Raw genomic sequence first — 26,074 nt, 5'->3', positions numbered from 1 at the left:
AACAAAACAAGTGAAGCATGCGCTTTGATAATGACACTTAATAATTCAATATGTATAATTATTGCTTTACAGCAAAGGCACAATGCCGCCACCGCCGCCGCTGTGGCAATTAAAGACGAGAAAGATCGGGGTCACGGGGTCGACACGACGGACGCCGACCTCACAGGTGTCTGTACGTGAGAAAAAGAGGGAAAATAAAGCCTTTAATTTTATTTTCTCCCCTTTTTACAGACATTTATGCAATTAAATTTCCATTATCTCCTGAATATACTGTACAATACAAGTGTGTGAGCTACAGTCTGATTCAGGGAAGATTGTATTATGTATAAATAGATCAAATCTACCAGCAATTAACTGCAAATAGATATTTAGACCAGAAAATGTTATATTATTTTAATTTTAATACAGATTAATAATCTCAGAACGACCTAGCTTTTATTGTGTTGACTTTTTGTTAGATTTATTTTATTTGATCTGTTTTTATTGTGGTTTTTATCCACGTTTTTAATTTATTTTTAGTTGTTGTAGATGTACCTTATGTGTCTTTTATTTATTCTTCTGTACAACACTTTGCTTCACTGTCTCTGTTTTTAAAGTGCTTTACAAATAAAGTTGGATTGGATTGGCCTATAAATGTCTGATAAAACATGCAAAAAATGTAATTTTAAGTCTGTCTTCATTTTGGCAAGTGTAGGGGAAATATGAAAATAAAAAAACAGGTAAAAAATCTTCATTTTCTTAGGCCAAAACTGCAAATGTGTTATAATTTCACTTACACCAAAAAAAGTCAAAATGTGACTCCTTGCTTCAGCAGCAGTGAGTAAGCATTTAAATACATTTATTTATATTATATATAATAATTTAAGCAGTGTTTGGAATAACGCCGTTCTTTTAAACGGCGTTAGGTAACAACGTTATTTTTTCAGTAACAGGGTAATCTAACTAATTACTTTTCTCGTCTTTACAACGCCGTTAACGTTACTGGACGTTAAATGCGGTGCGTTACAGTGCGCCGCATGCATTGAATAAACTGTGTATAATTCGAACGCACCCCTGGCTCACCGCTTGTGAGGAGGTGGGTTAATAGCGAGGTAAGCGATTATGATTGGCTAAGGCAAAGTCATGTTTCATGGTAGCCAATCAGAGCCAGTGTTTTTACACACATGCTAGCACACGCGCTAGCACACACGTACACACACACACACACACACACACACACACACACACACACACACACACACACACACACACACACACAGCTAACAGCTAAACTTTTTTTGTTTTTTGAAATGCTGCTGCTTCTTAGATACAATCAGTGGTTTTAGGGTAGGCTACAAGTTCAAGTTACTTTTTGGAACAAGTAGTGAGTAACTATAGCTAATTAATTTTTAAAAGTAACGTTCCCAACACTGAATTTAAGTAATGTAAGCGTCAAACTAAGACGCTAAAAAAAATAGCTGCTAAACCAAGAAGCCGGCTGCTATTTCCTCAGAATCTGCAGTAGTTAGCTCAGCTGTAGGCAACTGGACACACTCATGTATTACTTTAAATAATACTCACAGTTTTTAACGTACTTTAAGAAGCTAACTGCTCTTTAAAGCTAATTTTAAAAAAAAGCTGCCGAAACAATAGCTGCTACACCAAGAAGCTGCTATTTTCTCAGAATCTGCAGTAGTCACGCCCAAGTATTACTTTAAATATTACTCACAGCTATTAATGTATTTTAAGTAGCTAACTGCTCTTTTCTAACAAGCTAAAAGAAGAAGCTAGCTGCTAGCTGCAAATGAGCTTGCTGCTGGGTGCTCGCGAGAGTCTTTAATGAGAGTTAAGTATTAACAGACAGGATTTTCTTATCATGTTTGATATTTTTACGACTTAAACAGTGATTTGCAACAACCGATGAGAGCGAGTCTACCGGGAAATGAATGTTGAGGAACTTTTGTTTAGAAACGTACATTTATGTACAAGACAAGTTGATTTGTCTTCTCGGCACAAAACATCGCACACACACACACACACACACACAGCAGCTATGAACTGACGCCGCCGACAACTGAAGTCACGGTAACTCACGCCGTGAGATCCTGTGAGAGTTTCCCAAATCTCGTCTGTTCACAAATTTTATAAAAACGAAGACATCAAGAAGGTTTTTTATATCAATTTATTATAACTGATACTAACATTTATCTTTTAAGAACTACAAGTCTTATAGCTGGGGTTCCTTTTAACACCAAGTAAGAGCACATTAGCTTCTTTAATCTGATTCATTGATTCATTTACAGTGGTACAACTCTTTACATACATGATGTATATGTATACGATTGTCTTATTTTCATGAACAACTACCAATTTATATCAACACTCAACCATCAAATAAACAGCAAATGCTTAAAGTTTAAATAGTGTGAACATTTAAGTGTTATTTAAGTCTTGTCAGTCAGTCAGAAAACTTCCAGAAACTAATTTGACATTTCAGCGGAAACTCACTCTCTTTTCATTTTTCATTTGTAAAAAAAAACAAAAAAAAAACAAGAAAAGCTGGTGATTTAACATGAAAATGTGACTTATGGCTTTTTCTTCTGCAGCTCTCTCTCTGTGTGTGTGTGTGTGTCATCTGCGACACCTTCCACTTCCTAATATTTGCTTCTCCATTGTCCTCAGCGATTCACACACAACCAAATGTCGAGGTCACACATTTGCAACTCAAAACACGTTAAAAAGAAAAACCCCAGAATCAATGAGAGTGAAACGTAATCACTCCATTTGTCATTCGCCACATTTGAATTTCACAATGAGCATGAGAGGAGGTAGAGAGGGAGGGAGGATGATCATATAGATAAGACGACTCTGACTTCTTTAAAATCAATGTCTTTCAGCAGCCCCTCAAAATCCCAACTTACACCGAGGGAGGGAGAGGGGGGGGAACGGCCACGTGCATTTGGCGGGCATTGTCGGCGGCAAAATGACTAATCATAACATCATTGAAGCGCTGCGACAGGATCATTGGCAACCTTTGCTCCCATCCACAGAGAGAAAGAGTTAATGATGCAGCAGCAGCAGCTGGGATTAGAAGAGCCAGAGATGGCATCAAGTAAGAGTTTCTATGTCTCCATTCTGGGACTGAGAGGGTTTTTCTGAATTGCCCTGGATTGCGATGATCCGTTGCTTCTCGCTCATTCCTTCGTGTGCCCTCCACATCAGAGTGGCCTCGGGCCAAAGAGAGAGAGAGAGGGAGGCTGCAACAAGAGTAAGATCACAATAGTATTTAAAGCCCAGAAAGAAGAGAGAGGGAGAAAAGGGGAGAAAAGGGGAGCCGATGAGCCTTAATTGCCAGATGGTGAATATTTTCGCTCCCTTTCAACAGTGCATTAATTGCAGGGCTGCCCGGGGGTTGAGACGTACTGATCAGTGTGGCAGAGGATCCTGACCCTGATTATCCCCCTCAGACTCCCCTCACTGGAGCGACAGAGAGCAAAGGAGGAGGAGGAGGAGGAGGTGAAGAGGGTCTGAGAAGAGAGAGGGAGAGGTTTTTTTTGCAACAGTTACTCACCCAATCATTTGCCCATCATCAAGCCACCTGGGCCTCGACACTTTTGGGGTTTCAAGTTGTAGAGGAGGTGATGGTGTCAGGGAGGGAGGGGTGTGATGAGGACGGTGGACGGTGGTGGGGGGCTACACTGACTACAACACTATTCATGGAAGATACTCCATCCATCATTCAGATCTGAATAAACCATAAAATCTTTGGAGTAATGTATTTCCCCTCCTCGCCTGAGGTGGCGCTGCATCAAATCAGTCTTGTTTTTCTTAAATTTTATTTAATGTTAACAAACAATACTATATAATACTATATATATATATATTTTAGTGCTGGGCACGTTAACGCAATAGCAGCGGTTAACGGCGGCAACGTTAACACACATTAACGCATGACGCGTTTCCATGACGACTGACCAGAAAAAAACGCGCGTGACGTCATGTTTACGTGACTCTGGATCATTAAAATGAGTCTCTAAAGTAATGCTAAACTTTAAAAACAGAGGCACACATAAACAGTACACAGGTACGCTTGTTATTGTGTAGTGCTGCTCTTTTCCTTTAATAAACAGACCACTCCAGTTGCACTGTAGGCATGCTAACCTGCGCTAAAGGAGCTAATGCAGCTAACGGAGCTAACTGGTAAACGGATTTTGGAGTCCGGTATCGCGGCAAGTAAACATGACGTTGCGCATATTTTTTCTGATCAGTCGTCATGGAAACATGCATGCGTTGACCTAGTGCCCAGCACTAATGGGCTCAGACATTTCTCTCCTGTTTTGGTTGAAATTACCCACAATGCCCTGCGTTGTTGTCCGCTTCCTGTACTTGAAGCGAAATGAGATCTATGTTTTGAGGGCGTAGCAGAGTTTCAAAGCCAAAACTTAACATCAGTTAACTTCACAAGACATTTCACAAAAGGCCTGAAAAGGCCAAGTTAATGTGGTGACGTTTGTTTGCAGTTCACAGTTTGAACCCTGGGTGGCACTGTAACATAAATTGTCCTCAGGTATAAGGGTTTGACCGTTGTGGCCTCAAGGTCTCGTTCATGTGAAACAACAACACCAACGTCACGGTATCCCACGATAAGTGAATCGCTTTGTCGGCTTTGTGACAACAACTCAGTAGCTCGTAATAAGCTAGCTCCCTCATGTTAGCCTCCTTCACACAGAAGCCAAGTACACATGTAGCCTCGTAGGTGGAAAAACTGGATATCTTTTAATGAATGAATTAATTAATAGTTTTATTTCAGTTACAATATAAAATACTTAAATTATGTGCAATTAAACGGCAAATATTACCACAGACTTACAGTCAACATTTTCTCACAACAAAATTATAAAGAAACTCTGTAACCGAAAAAGCTATAGGCTGAAGCCGAGGCTTATTTTTGCCCATCCTGTACAATCCATATAATAATCCAAAATATCAGTAATACAATGAAGAAGAAAAAAACCAAACAAAAATTAAAAAAGATTTACTCTAAATTCTTATTTCTTTATCATTTCACATTTCAGTCATTTTACATTGTAATCCTTTATCATTTTACCTTTCAATGTTTTTTAAAACTCGACAGTGTTCTACACAATTTCAGTTCATCACTAAGTCTATTCCATAATTTAACTCCCAAAAATGACACATCTATATTTAACATTCGTTTTTTTTTTACTTTCGTCCACACAAACACTCAGTTTTTGGTCATAGCTAGCATGGCTCTCTGCCTCTTGTTACACTGCCGCCTACAGGTTCGGCACAGTCTTGGTATCACTCTAAGTTGTGTTTATGCATTTTCATAATAAAAACATGGCTACACGTACATGGCCTAAGGTTTACGCCAATTCCGTTGTTATAGAATTGCTTTAATGAAGCTGCTATGCTACAGCTACCCTTTTTTTTTTAGCTTCAACTAGCAGCTAGACGTTAGTTCTTTAATTTTAAGCTGCTGTTTTTGCACTTTTTTTTTTTTTTTTTTAAATCACTGTTTTAATATACTTTATGCTTTGATCATGTAAAGTGTGCATTGTTTTTAAGAGCAGCTAGCATCGCTGAGCTTGTTAGCGACACTTTGTGCTTAATGAGTATTTCTTTACAAGAGTCTGAAACGGTGTAGGAAGTAAAGGCGTGTCGAGGGCTAATAATAGTATCGTAAAATAAGCTTTTATGACCTTGCGTTAACACGCGACGGCTACAAATACTGACATGTTTTTTTTTTAAAGGCTTCCACGAGGTCAGGGTTCATCTCCTCCTCTTGATGAATACAGCAGTGACCTGAGTCTCTGTCTCACTGTGTGTGTTAATCTGTGTGTATGTTAATCTCTGTGTATGAGCATGTGCACCGCTGCCCTTCATAATCAGGGGTCTGACACACACACACACTGACAAACAAACACACACACACACACACACACTCTCAGTGAGTGAATTGCTTGCAGCTGTGGGCCCCTTGTCGCGCTGGCAGCCTCGGCCCTGTCATTGAGCGTCCGCCTATCTGACCTGCTAATTTGGAGCATATGTAAGTGCTCTTAAAGTGGCGGGCCTTTTGACGTGCCACAAACAGCAGCTGTGGCAGCTGCCCGAAGGAAAGCTTTATTTAATTCAATTACATCTTTTGGAGATATGTAAACGAGGAGCTGAGGAGGAGGAGGAGGAGGGAAAGGTGGGTGACAGATGAAGAGAGGAGGACTCGTCTGTCCTTCCCTTCCATCACTGAGGGTTCAAGAATGAACTGATGCAGTTTATTAAGTCTTTTACAAATTTACGTATTAACCCTCAGGCGTCAGTAAAATTTAGTACCCTCTTAAGTCATTAGAGGACAAAAATGTCCACTTCCTATTTTATTTTCTATAATGTGTGTTCATATGTATAAATATATATTATTATTATTATTATTTATTTAATTCATTTTCATTTTTTTTCCTTATATGTCTGTTTTATGTTGAAAGAAGTCATACGAGTCATAAAAAAATGTCCACTTCCAAAACCATGACAGATTAATATTTCTTTCTGCTTTTTTTTCCTTATAAATCTCAGTGCTGCTCAAAACGACCAAACATTGAAGAATGTTTAATCCTTTATAATTGAACAAACCTTCTATATGTAGAAGAGAAACTTCTCTACAAACTTGTAGAAGTGAGGCATCTCTCCATATATTAACACCAATATAAGATGTATATGTGTAAAAAATGTATTGTTTTTTCCTCCTCTCTAGTTTAAAATGTATGAAATGTTTATAATCCATCCATCATTCATCCGTCCATCCATCCACATTAAGTGTTTTCATGTGACGAGCCTCTTCCACGATGTCAACACTTTGCTTTATGTTGTTGTTGTTATGTGTGTGTGTGTGTGTGTGTGTGTGTGTGTGTGTGTGTGTGTGTGTGTGTGTGTGTGTGTGGTGTGTCACTAACATAATCAACCGTTGTGAACAATCATCTAATGACTTGTCACTCAAGGTCTGCTGGGCAATTATGATGCATTTGCATGGCAGCCATTGCTGTTTATGACACATAACGCGCATCCTAATTGCTTTTCTGTTTGTCTTAAGACGTCTGCTGCTGCTGCTTCTTCTGCTGCTGCTGCTATTGCTGCTGCTGTTAAAAGATGATGGTGATTAGCCGCATCAGAGAGAAAAGTAAAGCAAAGTTGTTCATCAGCACAACCCTACCAACCAACCAGCAAATAAACCAAGCAACCAACCAACCAACCAGCTAACAAACCAACCAACCTACCAGCTAACAAACCAAACAACCAGCTAACAAATCAACCAACCAATTAGCTAACAAACCAACCAACAACCAGCTAATAAATCAACCAACCAACTAGCCAACAAACCAACCAACAACCAGCCAACATACCAACCAATTATCTAACAAAGGAACCAACCAACAGCTAACAAACCAAACAACCAACTAGCTAACATACGAAGCAAGCAACCAACCTACCAGCTAACAAACCAACCAACCAACCAACCAACCAACCAACAAGCAGCTAACAAACCAATCAACCAGCTAACAAACCAACAACTAGCTAACAAACCAACCAATTAGCTAACAAACGAACCAACCAACCAACCAGCTAACAAACAACCAACCAGGTAACAATCCAAACAACAACCAACTAGCTAACAAACCAACTAACTAGGCAACAAACCAACCAACAACCAGCTAACAAACAAACCAACCAACCAACTAGCTAACACACCAACCAACCAACAACCAGCTAACAAACCAACCAGCTAACAAACCAAACAACAACCAGTTAAGACACCAACCAACCAACCAGCTAACAAACCAACCAATCAACTAACAAACCAACCAACCAACAACCAGCTAACACACCAACCAACCAACAACCAGCTAAGAAACCAACCAACCAACCAGCTAACAAACCAACCTACAACCAGCTAACAAACCAACCAACATCAACTAGCTAAAACCAACCAACCAACAATCGGCTAACAAACCAACTAACCAGGTAACAAACCAAGAAACCAACTAGCTAATCAACCAACAACCAGCTAACGCTAATGCCTCAGTTCTACTGCTACTCCTTCAAACACACGTCTCCAGGTTATTTTTAGATACATTTCTCAGCTCCAAAGTAAAACAATCAGAAATCTTCTTAAAAAGCTTCAAACGATGAATCCATTATCAAAAAAGTTGACTAATTTCTTGATGAATAATTGATTCATTGTTTCAGCTCTACACCACTAGACGTAAAACGCAACGAATACCCGAGGAAAACAACAGAGGCAGAGATATACGTTAAAAATATTGAAATATATGAAAAATATCAATAAATAAAAATAAAATACCCTAAAAACAGTAATAAATAGGTAAAATAAGGATAAACACTGCTGTGTGTCCTCTTCTGTCACTTTAGCAGAAACCAACGCTGTCAAATTCATTTTTGAATAAATAAATCCCAGCAGATTGAATATCTGTGGACACCTTTACTGTCTCATTCGGATTTGGATTGAGGGCTTGTTATTGTATCACGTTGTCCTGTGGCAGACTGAAAAGGCCATGACTCAGCGGTTTTGTGTGCGACGCAGGAGAATAATGGATGTGAAAGGAGACCAAACATGGGCTTTAAAAGATGCATGAGGAGAAAGAGAAAAGAAAAAGCAACACCTCCCTCTTCTCCGTGTGCAGAATAGAGCGATCACTGGTGCCTGTTATCTCCAGAACCCCCAGGTAGAAAATGGTAATGATAGCACTTAACATGGCTGCACATATGGAGGGGAAAAATGGAAATGCCAACAGCACCTCAACTATAAAGCAAATCAAATTGAAATATTAATCCGCTGATTAATATAACATTACCAGGGCCCATTCTCTTTGTTGTTAAACAACAAAGGCTTGCAAAATAAGCAAGTGCCTAAGAGGTAAGGGGTTTAAAAAGAGTCCCACAGAGGTGCTAAAGCCCCCTTTCAAACATCATTACTCTGCATAATGTATTCCCTTCCACAGTGCTGAGATTCTGATATTGATGTTTACTCGTTTATTTTTTAATTAACGTTCCGTTGTTAATGAATTCTTTGATGAGAGGCATTTTGTAAATCATTATCCATGGAAGACGAGGAAAAAAAAGAGGAGGATGAGTCGCTGTCTTTTTTTTTACGCTCGGAAATAAAAAAAATGTGAGGTGTAAGTAACGGAGGGAAAAGTTGTATGTGAGACGCGGGGGGTCATTGTTTAAAGTTTGTTTTTGATGATGTTGATTCTTCTCCTTCTAAGACGCTGATAATTGTGTGGAGCCCGTGGTGAAACTGTCCTTCCTCTCGTTAATATTGATCACTGTGGATCTCCAGAAGAAGGACACAAGGCCTCAGAGGAGAGAGAGATCCAACGTTTTGTCTTCTCGACTGTATGACTGGATGTTGACCTTGTCTCTACAGTATATGATGACCCCTGTGATGGATTGATGATCTGTCCACCTTCAGCAGAACCCTGACACCTTCAGCCATCTCCACCTTAAACAAAACCATAGTTCTAATGTATGTTATTTGTTTTCTGCAAATGTGCAGAAACTGTGAAAACAAATTTCCCCAAGGGGACAATAAACAAACTAACTAAGTAACTTCACCACAATGTCAGCTGGGACTGACCAGCTCCCCATGGTCCTCATGAGGACAATGATCAGTCCCTGTACTGGTTCTCCATCACTTTTGGAACTCCACCAGGGTTTGTTGGCTGGTTGGTTGGTATGTTAGCCGGTTGGTTGGTTGGATGTGGGTTGCTTGTTTGTTGGTTGGTTTCTTAGCTGGTTGGTTGTTTGTTGGTTGGTTGTAATTTGCTTGATCAGTTTGTAAGCTGGTTGGTTTGTAAGCTAGTTGGTTGGTTGTTTGTTGGTTGGTTGGTTTGTTAGCTGGCTTGTTGGTTAGTTGGTTTGTTGGTTATTTATTAGCTGGTTGGTTTGTTAATTAGTTGGTTAGCTGGTTGGTTGGTTTGTTAGCTAGATGGTTGGTCCCTTGGTTTGTTAGCTAGTTGGTTTGTTAATTAGTTGGTAAGCTGGTTGGTTGGTTTGTTAGCTAGATGGTTGGTCCCTTGGTTTGTTAGCTGGTTGGTTTGTTAGTTGGTTGGTTGGTTTGTTAGCTGGTTGGTCCCTTGCTTTGTAAGCTGGTTGGTTTTTTGGTTAGTTTATTAGCTGGTTGGTTGGTTGGTTTGTAAGCTGGTTGGTTTGTTAGTTGGTTGGTTTATTGGTTGGTTTGTTAATTAGTTGGGTAGCTGGCTGGTTGTTGTAATTGCTCAATTGGATCAATTACATGACCCAATAGGTCACAGTGACGTGCTGCATCAAGGTCCTATCATTTAGATTCTCATGTGTTTGTTCTCACAGAGTTTTATCACATCTACCTCAACGTTGATTAAATGTTGTGAATGTCCATGTCCAGAACTTAGAGTTGTTAGAATCCTCAAAAGAACCTCCAAAAAACTCTCTGTCAAACACCACAGTGACTACAAGATCCTCATCCCTGACATTCTCTATGTCTACACACCTTCTCATGCTCTCAGATCTTCATTCTCCAAGGTTTCCATGGGGTCAAGAGCCTCTCAGTTCCCCCTATCTGGAACTCTCTACAACAAACCGTCTCTGCTCGTGTTTGTCAGCATCAGAACCACAGTGGAGCTCTGCAGAAACAAAATCTATCAATTCCAAAAGGATGACCCAGGCCTTCTTGTGAGACCTGGAGGACATAAAACTGTACCGTTTGCTTACAGAGAAGCTCCACAGGGCAACTTCACACCGCAGAGAGCGTCCAGGTCAGCGGGGAAATGCAGGAATAATTTGCAGAGCATTGTTTGGGGTCTGTGGGATTGACACTGCAGGCAAGTCTCACTCAGTGTGTGCTTCAGACCAGTTGGCCACACATGAGCCTCCTCCACCCCCCACACAACCTGATCTGGAGCCATCTAAGAGACGAAGCTAAAAAAACCTGGAGCTTGTCCATGTCTTGGCAGGACCAGTTTTGTCTCTGTGCGTACAAGGCTGAGCGTCTCTAATCTAACCAATAGGTCATGGTGACGCCACGTCATAAAAACAAAGAATCTATGAATCTCAATCAATACTTGAAAGAGACGTGTGTGTGTGTGTGTGTGTGGGTTAGTTTGTTAGCTGGTTGTTGGTCGGATGTTGGTTGTTTGTTAGCTGGTTGGTTGGTTGGTTGGTTGGATAGTTGTTTATTAGTTGGATGTTTGTTGGTTGGTTTGTTAACTGGTTGGTTGATGTTGGTTGGTTTGTTAGTTGGTTTGTTGGTTGGTTTGTTAGCTGGTTGGTTAGTTTGTTAGCTGGTTGCTTTGTAAGCTGGTTGGTTGGTTGGTTGGTTTGTTAGCTGTTTGGGTTATAAGCTTGTTGTTGTTTGTTAGCTGGTTGGTTGGCTGATTGATTGGCTTGTAAGATGGTTGGTTGGAAATTTGTTAGCTGGTTGATTGGTTTGTTAGGTGGTTGGTTGGTTTGTAAACTGGTTGGTTTGTTGGCCGGCAAGTTGGTTTGTTAGCTGGTTGATTTGTAAGCTGGTTGGTTGGTTTGTTATCTGGTTGATTGGTTTGTAAGTTGGTTGATCAGTTTGTAAGCTGGTTGGTTGGTTTGTTAGCTGGTTGGTTTGAAAGCTAGTCGGTTGGTTTGTAAGCTGGTTGACCAGTTTGTAAACTGGTTGGTTTGTTAGCTGGTTGGTTTGTAAGCTGGTGTGTTAGTTGGTTGGTTGTAATAGCTTAATTGGATCAATCACACATCCCAATAGGTCAAAGTGACGTGCTGCATCAAAAATCAAAAATAATCTATGAGCTGAATCTCAATCAATACTTGAAAGAGACGCCTGTGTGTGTGTGTGTGTGTGTGTGTCAGGTTGTTCAGTGCCGAGAGCAATTTGAGAGAAGTCTGTAATCACGCCTCGCATCCCATCATTTCTCTCATGTCACAACCTCGTCAGGCACTTCTTCACGTTCTCTGCGTCACTGCAGCGACATTATGCGCCGCTTGATTCCCAGACAGAAGAACTATTTCCATGACTTATGGCGTTTGCAGTGTCTCCACGAGTCGCACTGCTGTTTTTCTTCCTTCAAGCCACTTTTAAATGGAGCCAAACTGCACAGCTTTAAAGGCACATTCATCAAAAAAGCGAGCGTGCGCTGCAGATGCTGCCACTTTTTTCCTTTAAAAAAAAAAGGAAAAAGAAATAAAGAAAGAGAGGAGGGAGGGAGGAAAAAAAAAAGATTGCAAGTAGAATTATTGCTTTTCATCAGCCGATAAATTTCACTTGTGATTAATTGCAACACTCACTTTTGGGATCACTTCTACACAAAAGAGCATTTCTGCTTTGTAAAAATCATATAAAAGAAATGCAAATCAATGGCGTTCTTGGCACCAAACATATGCTGCCACAATGCCAACAAGCCTGCCCCTGACAACCCCAGCTGGAGGCTTGTAAGACTTGCTCTTGGCAAAAGACGGTTTTTTTTCTCTCTCTCCACCCGCTTCGCAAATGATCACCAATTAATACGAACAGCATCCAATTCTAATTTTGCACCTGGTAAGATTGTGAGGATCTTGTAAAGGCTCTCATGGATCCAAATTACTGGATGTTGTTTCTTCTTTTTCCTCTTTCGCCTCCCTCGTGAGGTCACAGCAAATAAAAGACAAAATCAAAAAGTCCATAAAAAACCAACCAAACGAAGGCCGACATCAGTGGAAACCACATCAACGAGGTCATGAGGAGAAGGGAATTCAGCCGAGGCGACAAGAGTGTTTATCCACGCCAAATAAGAAGAAATACAGCAGAAATGACACCAATGTAAGAATATAAATACTGAAAATATACTACAGCTCAATAAAACCCTCAATATATGTTATTTATTTCGTCAACACAACAAGAATAATATTAGAAATAATTTTAAAAATAAGAAATATTTGAAATCAGGTCTCTGTATCGATAACTACACTGTAAAATGTGACATGTTAATTTTACTGGAATAAACACTCTTTTGTTGTATTTCGTAAACTTTTAAATAAATTGTCCAAATTTGTTCATGTAAAAGTATTTAAGTTAACTTTAAAAACAAATCCTACATATTTTGCTATAGAAAACCTGCAAATTTTGGGATAAAAAAACCAAAACTCTGTTCATCAGTTCATGTAAAAGTCGTATTTAAGTTAACTTTATAAACACAAACCTAGAAAACCTTGGACACGGCTTCGTTTAACGGTTTGACTCAAATTTTTGTTGCATTTAATTAAAGTTTACAACTTCAAAACAGCGTGGAAGTTTGAGAACCAAACAAATCTGTCAAATTCACTTATTTTACTTAATAGGAACTGTACTAGTTGTTAGTTGAATTTATGGAACAAAACAAGAAAATGCATTCTAACTTTTTACTAAATTATTGTCCAAATATGTTTATATGAAAGGAGCAATTTGCAAATATAATAATATAATTTTAATATAAAAATCTATTGCCTCACTAATAAAATGTATGGTGACTAAAAGTCTTTAGGTTTGTTTGATTTACATTTACTTTATATTTAGCTTAATGTACTGATTAAGTACTTATTAAACAAAAGTGTTCCATAACTTTTCAAAATTGTCCACATGAAAATAACAATAAATGTGGGAACAGCATTTTCTAGAAAAGGTGACTTAATGTAACTTATAGTCTTCCGGTTTCTTTACATTGATTTGTTGAATTTAAAGATTTAGTTAAATTTATATAATTATGTGGTTATTTTTTTGTTAGTTTAGTTTAGGGAAGAAAAAACTCACTTTATAGAAATTAATACTACAATTTTATTTAAAATAATAATCTTAAATCTTGTCTGCCTTCTATATAAACTTGTTTAAACAAGCTTTTGTTTGATTTTACGTCATTTTTTTCTATATCTTGTATGTCCTTTAAAAAAAAGGAAAAAAAAGAATCCTATTTGAATTTATGACTTCATGTGAAGTGACTTTCTCCAGCGTTATTTTCCCCTGTCAAAGTTTCAGGAGGTGAAGCAGAGAGCTTAGATGAGCTTCGTCTTGGTAACACAGCAGCATCCATCCATGTGATGAATTCCACCAAGAAATTAAACTATAACAATTCAGAGGCGTTTTCACGTCACTAATTGCTCATCAGAGTTTCTCTTAGCATTTTTCTCTCGTCACATCTCTCACTCTGGAAAATTGATACTCGCCATACGACTTATGATGGATAGGAAGCTTTAATGAGCTCTTACGAGCAATTAAGTAATCAGGGAACCCTGCTGCTCGGTGCCGCAGCTTCAGAGCGCAGTGACAAACGGAGGCCCATCAGCATCGTAATCAGCACAGGACACAGTCTCCGCTGCTCACCACTCCCTAAACCAAGGACAGCGACGGGCCGAGCAGCAGGCTTCCATCTCACCATAATGTGTCGTCTGCATGTTAGAAACTTTCAGACGTGCTCGTCTTTTCTTTTTTTTCTTTTTAAACCACAGCTGCCTTGTTTTTCATAAGACTTTAAAGTCATACAGCTCAGAGTCACTGTCGCTGGGTTTGACACGAGGAAAAACAACATTTTAGCCACTTAACCACTGCCTTAAAGAAGAAAATCTATGTCAGATGAAGTCTATGATATAATAAGAATTTTTTTATCTCAATGTTGGACAGACTTTTCCAACAGGAAAACTGAAGTTTATAAACTGCTTGATCTCCCACACCAAAGTCCATAGAGAAAATTATATATAAGTGATTTTAGCTCACAGGGACACAGGAGTTGCTGGTGTACTGCTGCCTCGTGTGGTCACTTTGTGTCATTAACCAAATTCAAACAAAGGATTTCAGAAGCCAAAGTGACAAAATCAGACATCTGAACTTAGTGATGGAGGCAGCAGAGGATCAACAACTTCTGTGAACTCCTGTGTGCTGTGATGTTAAAATCACTGATTTTCTCTGGGCTTTGGTGTGGGAGAGTGAGAGGAGGACACAAAGTCAATATTTTACATGGAAAAGTCCGTCGAACAATGAAATAAAGTCATGGACTCATTATTACGATATCGTCGACTTGAGCAGGTGTTAGATTTTATAAGATGAGGCTTTTGTTGGATTAGAGATGATTAAAAAAAGGGGGTAAAATACATTTAACATGTTAAAAATACAAGGAAGCATTGGGCCACAAAATCACTAACACAATATTAAAACAAAATAGTTGTGTGTTCATCTTAATTTGGTAACGTTGTTTTCAGAGGTGCGATGATATAAATATAGATTATTATTATCATTATTATTACAACAAGAGATTTAAAAACAGCCAGAGGACTTTTATTTATTAATCGATGAATAAATTGTCTTTCGAATTTCAAATGGGCATTTTCCAATAATTAAAACAAGCTTCAGCTTCTTAAATCTTTAAAAATATTTTAACATTTTCTGACGTTTTATGGACCAAATAACGACCAGATTAATCGATTATTATCATATTAAACGAGCTGAAACTATTTTTCTGTTCTCAGTGAAGACAGGCGTCCACATGAACTGAGTATTTGTCAGTTTCTCATACAACAACACTTCTAAACAAAACAAAACAAAACTTTTCACGGCCGTTCAGAGGAAAAAAGAAAAACATGTCAAAGTAACGGCGGCGTCTGGAGATGGACTTGCGTCACGTCAGCGCCTGCAGCGCTCACTGACGCAGCTTTATTCTGCAGCAGCGGTGACGGCCAACAAGTCACAGGTGTGGAGACAATAAAGCCCAGATAATCCTCATTAGACTAATTAAGACGCACGACACCTTTCGTGGGAATAAAAAGGAAACAAGGAAATACAGAAGAAAGAGGAGGAGAGAACATGAGCGATATAATGAGCAGTTCACACACACTGACACGACCCACCATCTTTGCTTTTAATTATTGACTTTGTTTTGTCACGTTTCATACACAAATAAACCTGTCATTTCACGTTTTTAAAGGGATTTAATTATTTCGGAATTCAGACTTTTTTCTTGTGAAACGTAAGGTTAGAGCTGCAACAGCTAATCAGTGATGTAAGCCACGTTTAAAGGCTTAAGGCTTAAGGCTTTCTCTGACTTCCACTTCTTAAATTTAAGGATTCATTTGCTCATCTATGGTTTGTGGATAAAATATAATATAAAAAGATATCATTTTGAAGTTTTGAAAAGATCTGACTTTTTTTATTTAGAAAATAATGCACATAAATGGTATTAAACAAACAAACATATCTAAATCAAAAAAAAAACTAATATGAATAAAACGCAAGAAAATCAAAAACATAAAAAAATATACAGTATATATCTAAACTTCTTTTTTCAATCTGTGTTTTCAGAGTAAGACAATCTGCACTTCCTGTTCCCTCTGATATAGCATTATCTTGCTAGCTTGGCTACGTAGTTAGCTAGCGACAACAAGATTCAGAGTGATCATGACGATACGAAAAGTGGCACCCCATTGACGCCGGGAAAGCATTGTCACACTTCTACCATAGGCGCCGCTAAATCGGATACGTCAATTTTCGGGGGTATAAGGGTTCCTCGCGTCATTGTTTTGAAATTACTACTCACAAACATAGAGGACTTTGACAGCGAAGAGATTTCTGAAGGCAGTGATTTTGAAGAGTTTCGTCTTCGATGACGTCATCGCTGATAACTTCGAACGCGCTGAAGAAATCGACTGGGATTTATGGTTAAGACATAATTATGTTTGAAGACGACGAGGTTGGCGATAATGACGATAAATACCACCATAATCTATCAGAATCAGAATACTTTATTAATCCCCGTGGGGAAATTGTTTTTGTTCCAGATGCTCTGTGCAAAGTAAGAAGAAGAAATACAGCATGCGGAAACAAGAGCTAGATATACAGATGTAAATAAAATAAATAAAATATGTAAATAAAATAAAATAAAATAAAACAAGATAAAAATAAAATAAAATAAGACAGTGAAAATAGACAGTAAGCTAAATGAAATAAAATAAACAATACAATAAACAATGTAGACAATCTGGAAATATATACAATATACAGAGAATGTATGTATAAACAAATGAAAGAAGTTAGATGAGAATGGGTAATTATAGTTTGTCTGTTGTTTGTTTGTTTGTATATTTATTTATACAGAGTCTGATCATCAGAGGGAGGAGTTGTAAAGATTTATGGCCACAGGCAGAAATGACTTCCTGTGGCGCTCTGTGGTGCATTTAGGAGCAATCAGTCTCTGGCTGAAGGTGCTCCTCTGTTTGACCAGAGCGTTGTGGAGAGGGTGAGAGTCATGCTGTAGTATTGCCCTCACCTTTGACAGCATCCTTCTGTCTGACACTGCTGTCAAAGTGTCCAGCTCCATCCCCACAACGTCACTGGCCTTCCTGAGCAGCTTATTGAGTCTGTTGGCATCTGCTACTTTCAGTCTGCTGCCCCAGCACACAACAGCAAACAGAACAGCACTGGCCACCACAGACTCATAGAACATCCTCAGCATTGTCCGGCAGATGTTAAAGGAGCGGAGCCTCCTCAGAAAATAGAGGCGGCTCTGTCCCTTCTTGTAAAGGACTTCAGTGTTCTTAGTCCAGTCCAGTTTATTGTCAATGAACACTCCCAGGTATTTATAGTGTTCAACAGTGTCCACATTATGCCCCTGGATGGAAAGTGGGGTCACTGGTGTCCTCTTCCTCCTCAGATCCACCACCAGCTCTTTGGTTTTAGTTGTGTTGAGCTGCAGGTGGTTCAGCTCACACCATGTGACAAAGTTGTCCACCACAGCCCTGTACTCAGCCTCCTCACCCTTAGTGATACATCCAACCACAGCAGAGTCATCAGAAAACTTCTGAAGGTGACAAGACTCTGTCATGTAGCTGAAGTCCGTGGTGTAAAGGGTGAAGAGGAAAGGAGAGAGGACAGTCCCTTGTGGGGCCCCAGTGTTGCTGACCAATACATCTGACACACAGTGCCGCAAGCGCACGTACTGTGGTCTGCCAGTGAGGTAGTCAGCAATCCAGGACACAAGGGGAGGGTCCACCAGCATCGTCGTCAGCTTGTCACCCAGCAGGGCAGGCCTGATGGTATTGAAAGCACTGGAGAAGTCAAAGAATGTGACCCTCACAGTGCTCCCCGGCTTGTCCAGGTGGGCGTAGGCACGATTCAGCAGGTAGATGAGGGCATCCTCAACTCCAATCCGGGGCTGATAGGCGAACTGGAGGGGATCCAGATGCGACCTGACCATAGGCCTGAGCTGCTCCAGCACGAGTCTCTCCAGAGTCTTCATGATATGTGACGTCAGTGCCACCGGTCGGTAGTCAGAGAAAGCAGTGGGCTGCTGCGTCTTTGGCACAGGAACGAGGCAGGACGTCTTCCATATCACAGGGACCTTCTGGAGACTCAGACTCATGTTGAAGACATGGTGAAGCACTCCACAGAGCTGTCCAGCGCAGGCTTTGAGGACACGTGGACTGACACCGTCAGGGCCTGCAGCCTTACCAGCGGGGAGTTTGCTCAGCTGTCTTCTTACATGAAGTGGTGTAAACAGTGGGCAGGCAGCATGGGAGCCAGAAGAGGTGTGAGAAGTGGGGGGTGGGTGTGAGGGGCTCAAAAAGTTAGATGAGGTGCTATCAGCAGGAGGAGGAGGAGGAGGGGGGGAGGTCATAAGTGTTTACGGAGTGTTTACAAGCGCGCACCAGTGGATTTACCTGCAGATGCCACAGCTCTGTAAACATCATCACAGTCACATGTGAAGCAGACTGTCATTACATGCTGTTCTTGTTCTTCACACTCCATCAGGACTAAATCAAGGCACTGACACAAGTTGATATTACTTTATTTTCTTACTGTTCTTTAATTGAAAATAGTTATTCACTATTTTACATTTTTATATCTAAATAAACAAAATTTCAAGCTCTCAAATACTTTTTGAATTGTGTTCCTATATCTGCTACAGAGGCTGAGAAATCAGTCATTTAGTAGCCATTGAAGCTCAGGTTTTAGATACATTTTTCCAGGCGCTTCAGGCCTTAATGGGTTAAGGAACATTAGAGAACATTAGATTATTTTTCTTAAATCAAAATATCTCATGTTTGTCTTATTGCTATTATTGGGCTGTTTTTGCCGTGAATACACAGTGATATTTGGTGTTAAATAAGCGTATAATTCCTCTCAGCCCAAACACCAAAGCAGCCGTAAAAATGTGTGAGGTAAGTGTTTAAAAAGGCAGTTTTCTCCAAAGCCACGTGAGCGCAGAACAGATGTGTTTCTAAAAATGGGAGGACGTCTGTCTGCAGAGTGCTTCAGCGTCTCTGAGGCGCTTTGTGTTCACTCCACAACTGGAGTAAAAGAGGAAATAATACTTTAGACGAAAATCAACATGTCATTAAATCATAATAATTAACTGTTAGCAATCGCTAATAACGGAGTACTGTGTCATTTCACACAGACACTCTCGTATCAATATTAATCATTTTTGTCATGTTTCAGTGGTAAAATACAGAAGCATTTAAAATAAGTGTGAAGTATTTTCCTGTATTAACAAGACACGGGTTCTCAAAAAAATCCTGCCGTTTTCATGAGAAGAAAAAGATTGTAACTTCCTGTGTCTCAAATAAAAAAAAAGGGTAAATCTGGATTGTTTGAGTACAAAAACAGTACGGTTTACCTACGGAGTACAATAAAAACTGCAGAAATTATAATAATGTACATTTTTTGAAGTAGAATAATCTTGTACGCATTTGTAGATAAAAAAAGAAGAAAAGAACTGACAACGTTAACAACAGCTGTAAAATACTCACTTAAAAATCTTTTGGGAAAAAATCTCAAAATACCACCGTTTGCATTTTTGTGCGTACAACTAATACGTAACTTTGAGGGGGAAAAAACAACGTCATCGTTGGATTTTTCTTGTGTTTGGAGTTCTTATACACCATGTTAGCTTAATCGCATGATACACGTTACATTTTCGGTGTATTTCTGTCATCACATGCCAGATACAGGCCTGGCATAATATATACTGTACACTAGCACATTTTAAGACATTATGGCATTTTTACGACAGAAATGAACGATTTTATATAAATATATATATTTCGATTGTTTTGACTGTAATTGTGATTGCGTTATGATTCGCGATATAAGAGGGAATGGTAATTTTTACATAATAACTTTCATGCGAATAACAAAATATTTAATAAAAAATGGTAATTTCACGCAAATTTTGGCTTTAAGAAATATTGTAGAGCTGCAACTAATGATTATTTTCATATTTAATTAATCTGACGATTATTTTCTCGTGAATCGGTCCATAAAATGTCAGAAAATATTAAAAAAACGTTGATCAGTGTTTGTCAAACCTTGAAATGACGACGTACTTGAACCAGAATGATTCTGGTTTTATGATTTCTTTGTTTTATGGAGCAAAGAAACAAAGCAAATATTCACATTTAAGAAGCTAAAACAATCAGAAATCTTGTTTTAATCGGGAAAAGAGCTTATTTGAACTTTGGCAGAAAAGATGTTTTAGAAAGACAAAGAAGAGGGTTCTATCAGGGAAAGATCTGTTTCCGTGTGTATAATTTCTTAGCGTTAAAGGCTTTACAGAAAATACACTCTTCACCGCAGTTGTTTTTTAATTAATAATCCATAAAACACTCCCACAGATCATAGCCATGTTGGAATATGACCATTTATAAATGTTATAGCCACAAAAAAAAACTGTGTGTAAAATGTAAGAAATTGAAAATAAAATGCTTAAGTATTCAAGTATGAATTGTTATTCATGACTTCAGAAAGAGCCTGAAGTATCTTCTATCTGGAGCCCCGGGTCATAATTATTCAAAGAAAATGAAGATAGCACTGAGAAACCTGACAAAATAGCAGCTCAAACATAAAAACATACAACTTCTTTCATTCATGACCATCTCAAACGTCAACATGTGACTTTGTTACAGGACAGTTTGCGTGCGATGTTGTGATCTCATTGTGAGATTTTTTTGCGGGGGGCGTTTTCTCAGCTCCGACGCTCACCTGAGGTGTCAGAGCATCGTTCTCAGCTCCACGCTCTCACCCACCCCGAAGCATGTTGGACGCCGCGGGGAGGCATGACACCTCTCCCACTCTCCTCTGAATAATTCTGCCCCCAACCATACGTCTCTCTGTGTGTGCTGGGTTTTTAAAGGGAGGGAGGGGGTGTGGTGGGTGATGGCTGGTGGTTGGTTGGTTCGCCTGAGACACATTCAAAGTCAAATATGTTGCTTATTAATGGGGCCGACTTTGGTGAACGCTACCTGGAGAGATGCTGGAGGCGGAGACTCGGAGAGTGAGAGAGTGGGAAAGCGAGGCACGCCTGCAGTAGAGTGGTGCACCTTCTCTCTCTCTTCTGGGCAAAAAGTGGAGAAAACAGCTGAGGGTGCAGATTTTTCACTGCAAAACTGGCACAGTTGATGTGGACACACACACACACACACACACACACACACACACACACACACACTCACTGCATGAAACGTGGGATTTGCGGCAGTTATCTTCCCTGTGAATTGCTGTGAAACTCCCAGTCAACTGGAAGTTTCAGTCAGTTGCAGATAACTGCCAGGAATTGCCGTAAACTTCTAGGTGAGAAAGTCCATTCCATTTTTACACTTCAGCGGTTTCCTGGAAAAGGGCCACAAGACTTAGAACTGAATTGTTCTAAATTTCAGCCAGCGTGCAGAGTGGTATGACTACTGTCACCTTTTCTCTAGTACAGCTTAACTGCACAGTGGATGTGTTTACAACACATCTTCCAGCAATGTGTTCTACAGGGAGAAAAAACTCCAAACTTCTACTGGCTGTCATTAAAATGTCTGTCTGGATGGAGATGAAACCAATAAACTTTAGCAAGGACATGTTTGAATGCAGTGGCTTTGGACATGACATTAACAACTAAAAACTGCTTTACAACAGCTGATCTTGGTTCAAATAGAGGGTCAAATGGTCTGTCAAAGGGGCAGTAATGCACCTAGGGGGCGGTAGTGCACCTATAGATGGATGCTGTAAACCGCCGTAAACTTAAAAGAAGAAGAAGCACGTCAGTCTTTGGAGCTGCTGAGAATATCGACTGAGAACATGGCGGAAATAGCGAGTGTTTGCTCTGTATTAGGTTTTAATAACCAACACCAGACACTCCACATTCTTCCTGTCGATGAGGACAGAAATAGTGGATATCTTTTATTTTTGATGGGAATGCCGCTGCTACATTGCCAAAGAAAAACCTCCATGTGTGTCAACCACTTCACAGAGAAGTGTTATTCAAACTTCTAAACAAAGGAGCAGTGTCAACAATACCTGGTGGATTACCTGCAGCACAAGTTCTAAGTATTTCCAATAATGAAACTGTCTTTGTGTATGTCTTCTGTCGTATAGCATTAGCGATAGGCGGCTAAGGGCTAAGCTACACGTGTTTGCCCGTGTTTCATTTGGGTGTGTCTCTCACGGGGGTAAACATAATGTTCTTCAGGCTACGAGCTGATTGCAGGCCGTACAGGAAATGTGTGTTAATTATCCTACATATGTTGAAACACTTGAGATATGCAGCTAAAGCTAAAGACTCGTATTATGTTCTAGTAGAGAACAATTTATTGTAAATATGGCGAAGATTCAAATAAGTTAATGTAGGACTAATCCAGTCTTTATTGTATGATCCGTAATATTATTTTAATCTTTACTATTTTCCATTCCAGGGTCATTTTAACCACACAGCCACTCAAACAGACGTTAAAACTGTTCCACTAGGCTGTCAATTGGAACCTTGAAAGAACACGTGAACAGCAAAATCTTGGACAGACTCTAAGCGGGTATAGACAGGCGCGTGCGTCACCACAACATCGTTTCCGTGGTTACCGGGGGAAACGGGAGGAAAAATAAGGTGTTTTAGGGTGCGCTTTGCTCCTGTCTTCGTCACATTACCACAATCCCACAGTCATTCTTATCCGCGAACTTCCCACTAACGGTCCATTGACTCTGTTGAACACTGCGGTTATATCCTGGTTGCAGCGAGTGTTGACTGACATCTTCTCCCTGGCATCTGCGGGTGGAGAGACTGCAGCTCTACTGGTGTGGCAGACCAGGGCAGCCGCTGAGGACACACGTTTAAGTGAAAACAGAATCACATATAGGCTGCTATAGTAACTTGACAACAGCTGAGACTTTGTGATATACAGTAGATGTGTGTGTGTGTGTGTATGTGTGTATAACTGCTGTTTTGAATCAGCAGTTGCTACAGTCTGCAGCTTTTTTTCTCTCCCTCTTGCGCCGTTCTTCCTTATCGTCACTGCGGGCCGCAGTTACATTAAACTTTGATATCAAGTGGGGGGCCACAAAATATTGTCCCGCCGCGTGTCTGAGACTACTGATCTGGAGTCTTTATACGTAAGTAACTTTAATCTAATATTTTTTTAAATATTAATGCCTGTTGCCTGTATTTTTGTCAGCGACATGTAAGACATACTACGAGACACTTCAGAAGAACTTCAGATATAGTCAGCAAGACCTTGCAGAGCAGTGAGAGGTGCAGCCCGGAGCAGACAGAGAAGAAAGAGGGTACGATTGAAATCAGTGCATGATTTAAAAATGTTTTTTCTTGACCTTAATACTAAGTACTAAGTGTGACGTTTTACAAAACTAACTGATTAATTAGACAAACACATACATATGTGTGTTTGTGTGTATATATACACACAAGCAGCAGCACTTTTGTACTACTTGTGTTTCCAGCTGCTGGAAGCGAGGAGGGCTGTTTAAGCCAAGGATGAGATGGACTTCTGCAGGGGCATCACAATTGACCATGATGTCTGATGAGGAGGATGGAGGACAAACTGTGTTTTGTAATTGTGGGCTATATAAATAAAATTTGATTTGATTTGATACAGAAGCTGGGTGGATAGTTCAGCCTCCATCCTTCAGGAGCCAGGAGCTGTCAGAACTGTGTTCTGTACTACAAGAGACTGGAGAGGAACCCATATGGAAGCAAATTTGTGCCATTATCCAAATTAAAATGCATTAACAGAAATGCTTTTTCATTTTCAAAATGGAGCTGAATTTTTTGTATAATTCAAATGAGTTCGCAATACGGAGGGGCGCAGGATAGTGACGTCACTGGCCACTCCCCTTGTTCTTCAATCGTGCTGAGCATAGAGTATAGATGTAAAGTATAGATGTCTTACGGCGGAGTGTCCAACGACAGTATTGGCCAGCAGCGCGGACGACACATCTACCTTTTTTATATCTTTGATGCTGAAGGGGTACTATGCGTGATATCGCCACTTCGCCAGACTGCCGACGACTGATTGACCAGAGTGCCGTCACAGGAAAACAAGTCTTACACAACTGACTGTAGATCAGTAAAACTAACGTAACAATCCCAAAAACGTGGGTTAATCTCCAACAATTACCGGGGGAAACGTCTAAAATCTCACTCATCTGGTGTGTTTATGGACAGCACCGCTGATTGTGACCGGCTGCATAGACGCTGCAGCTGTGTGTGTTTGTGTCACACGGAGTCTGCGCTCCGGAGAACTCCGACACAAGGATCGAGCCAAACAATAATGCTGAACTGTAGATCAGTTAAAACTACTTTAACAATCCTAAAAACGTGGGTTAATCTCCGACAATTACCAGGGAAATGTCTGACATTTCAATATATAACCAAGAAGTCTAATCCGCGATGTTCCTCCACTCGTTTCTGTGAGTGTGTGTAGCAGAGCCAGAACAAGGGGAGTGGCCAGTGACGTCACTATCCTCCGCCCATCCGTATTGCGAACTCATTTGAATTATGAATTATGAATTTTTGCAGCGAACATGAAAACGAAAAAGCATTTCTCTGTTTGCTTTGTCTTTTAATTAAGGCACAGAATGAGCAGTTTTGAAGTTGAAAATTAAAATGCAGTTTGGAATATTGATTATTAATTCTTTTTATGAGTCAAAAAATGCAGCTACATTTTGAAAATGAAAAAGCATTTCTGTTAATGCATTTTAATTTGAATAATGGCACAAATTTGCTACCATAGACCCAGAGTACAGAGCAACCCACCACACAAGGCTGCATAATGGGCCACCCTCTGCAAGACCTGCTCCAACTTATGACCCTTGAGCAGCCAAAATAATTTTTCATTAAGCATGTTTGTTATTTGTGGTTTCTTTTGTAAATAAAGCTTCACTTTCTGTATCTACTTTCCTATGTCTCCTATTCTCTATTGTGACATGTAGTTATCACTAAATAATACTAGCAATAAGGATAATTAGTAGTAGTATCATTATTATTATTATTATTATTAATAATAATAATAATAATAATTATAATGATAATAATAATAATAATAACAATAATAATAATAATAATAATAATAATTGTATTATTATAATCATTATTTAAATGAGAGGGGCAAATGGCCATATGTTCCAAAGTTGACCAATGAGTGAGGGATTTGCTGTCCAATCACAGTGGATTTTACCTTTGAACTGTCTGTGGTTTCATCCAATGGTTGTTTGTGTCAGTCAGCGCAGGTCAGACAATCGCTACATTGAAATGCTAATTAGAGCCATTCGCACCTAGCTGGGGTTTCACCAGCGGACGGACCCTACCCGCGTGCCCCACAATCGCCCCCTCCCCCGTTCGTTTTGGACAATTATCGGCACCGGCGAACTTCACGGTGAACGGCTGATAACTGTCGGGGATCACTACAATTATCAGGCGTTCACTGCACCGATAATCTGAGTTTTCATGCAGTGACTTTTTTTGCATTCTTTGTGTGGACACTCATTGACACCATGCTTTCCCTGGTCCCCTAACCTAACCTTAACCATCACTGAATCAACTGAATGCCTAAACCTGACCTTTAACCCAACCCTAACCCAACCAAAATTGAGGAAATGATCCATTTGCCCTGATGCACTTTGACAGTGGGAGGGATTTTGAGGTGACTTTATTTTAAAAAACTAAACAAAACAAAGGTATCTTGAAATGACATGAAATGTTCTATAATGAGAGTCACCCTGAACAAGGATCAATTGAAAATATTTTCAAATCTCTCTTTTTTTTTTGAAATTCAGGAAATG

Source organism: Microchirus variegatus, assembly GCF_963457635.1.
Source record: "Microchirus variegatus genome assembly, chromosome: 1".
NCBI classification, from domain to species: Eukaryota; Metazoa; Chordata; class Actinopteri; order Pleuronectiformes; family Soleidae; genus Microchirus; species Microchirus variegatus.
The sequence above is the reverse complement of the archived record's forward strand: the minus strand, read 5'-3'. Positions refer to the sequence as shown.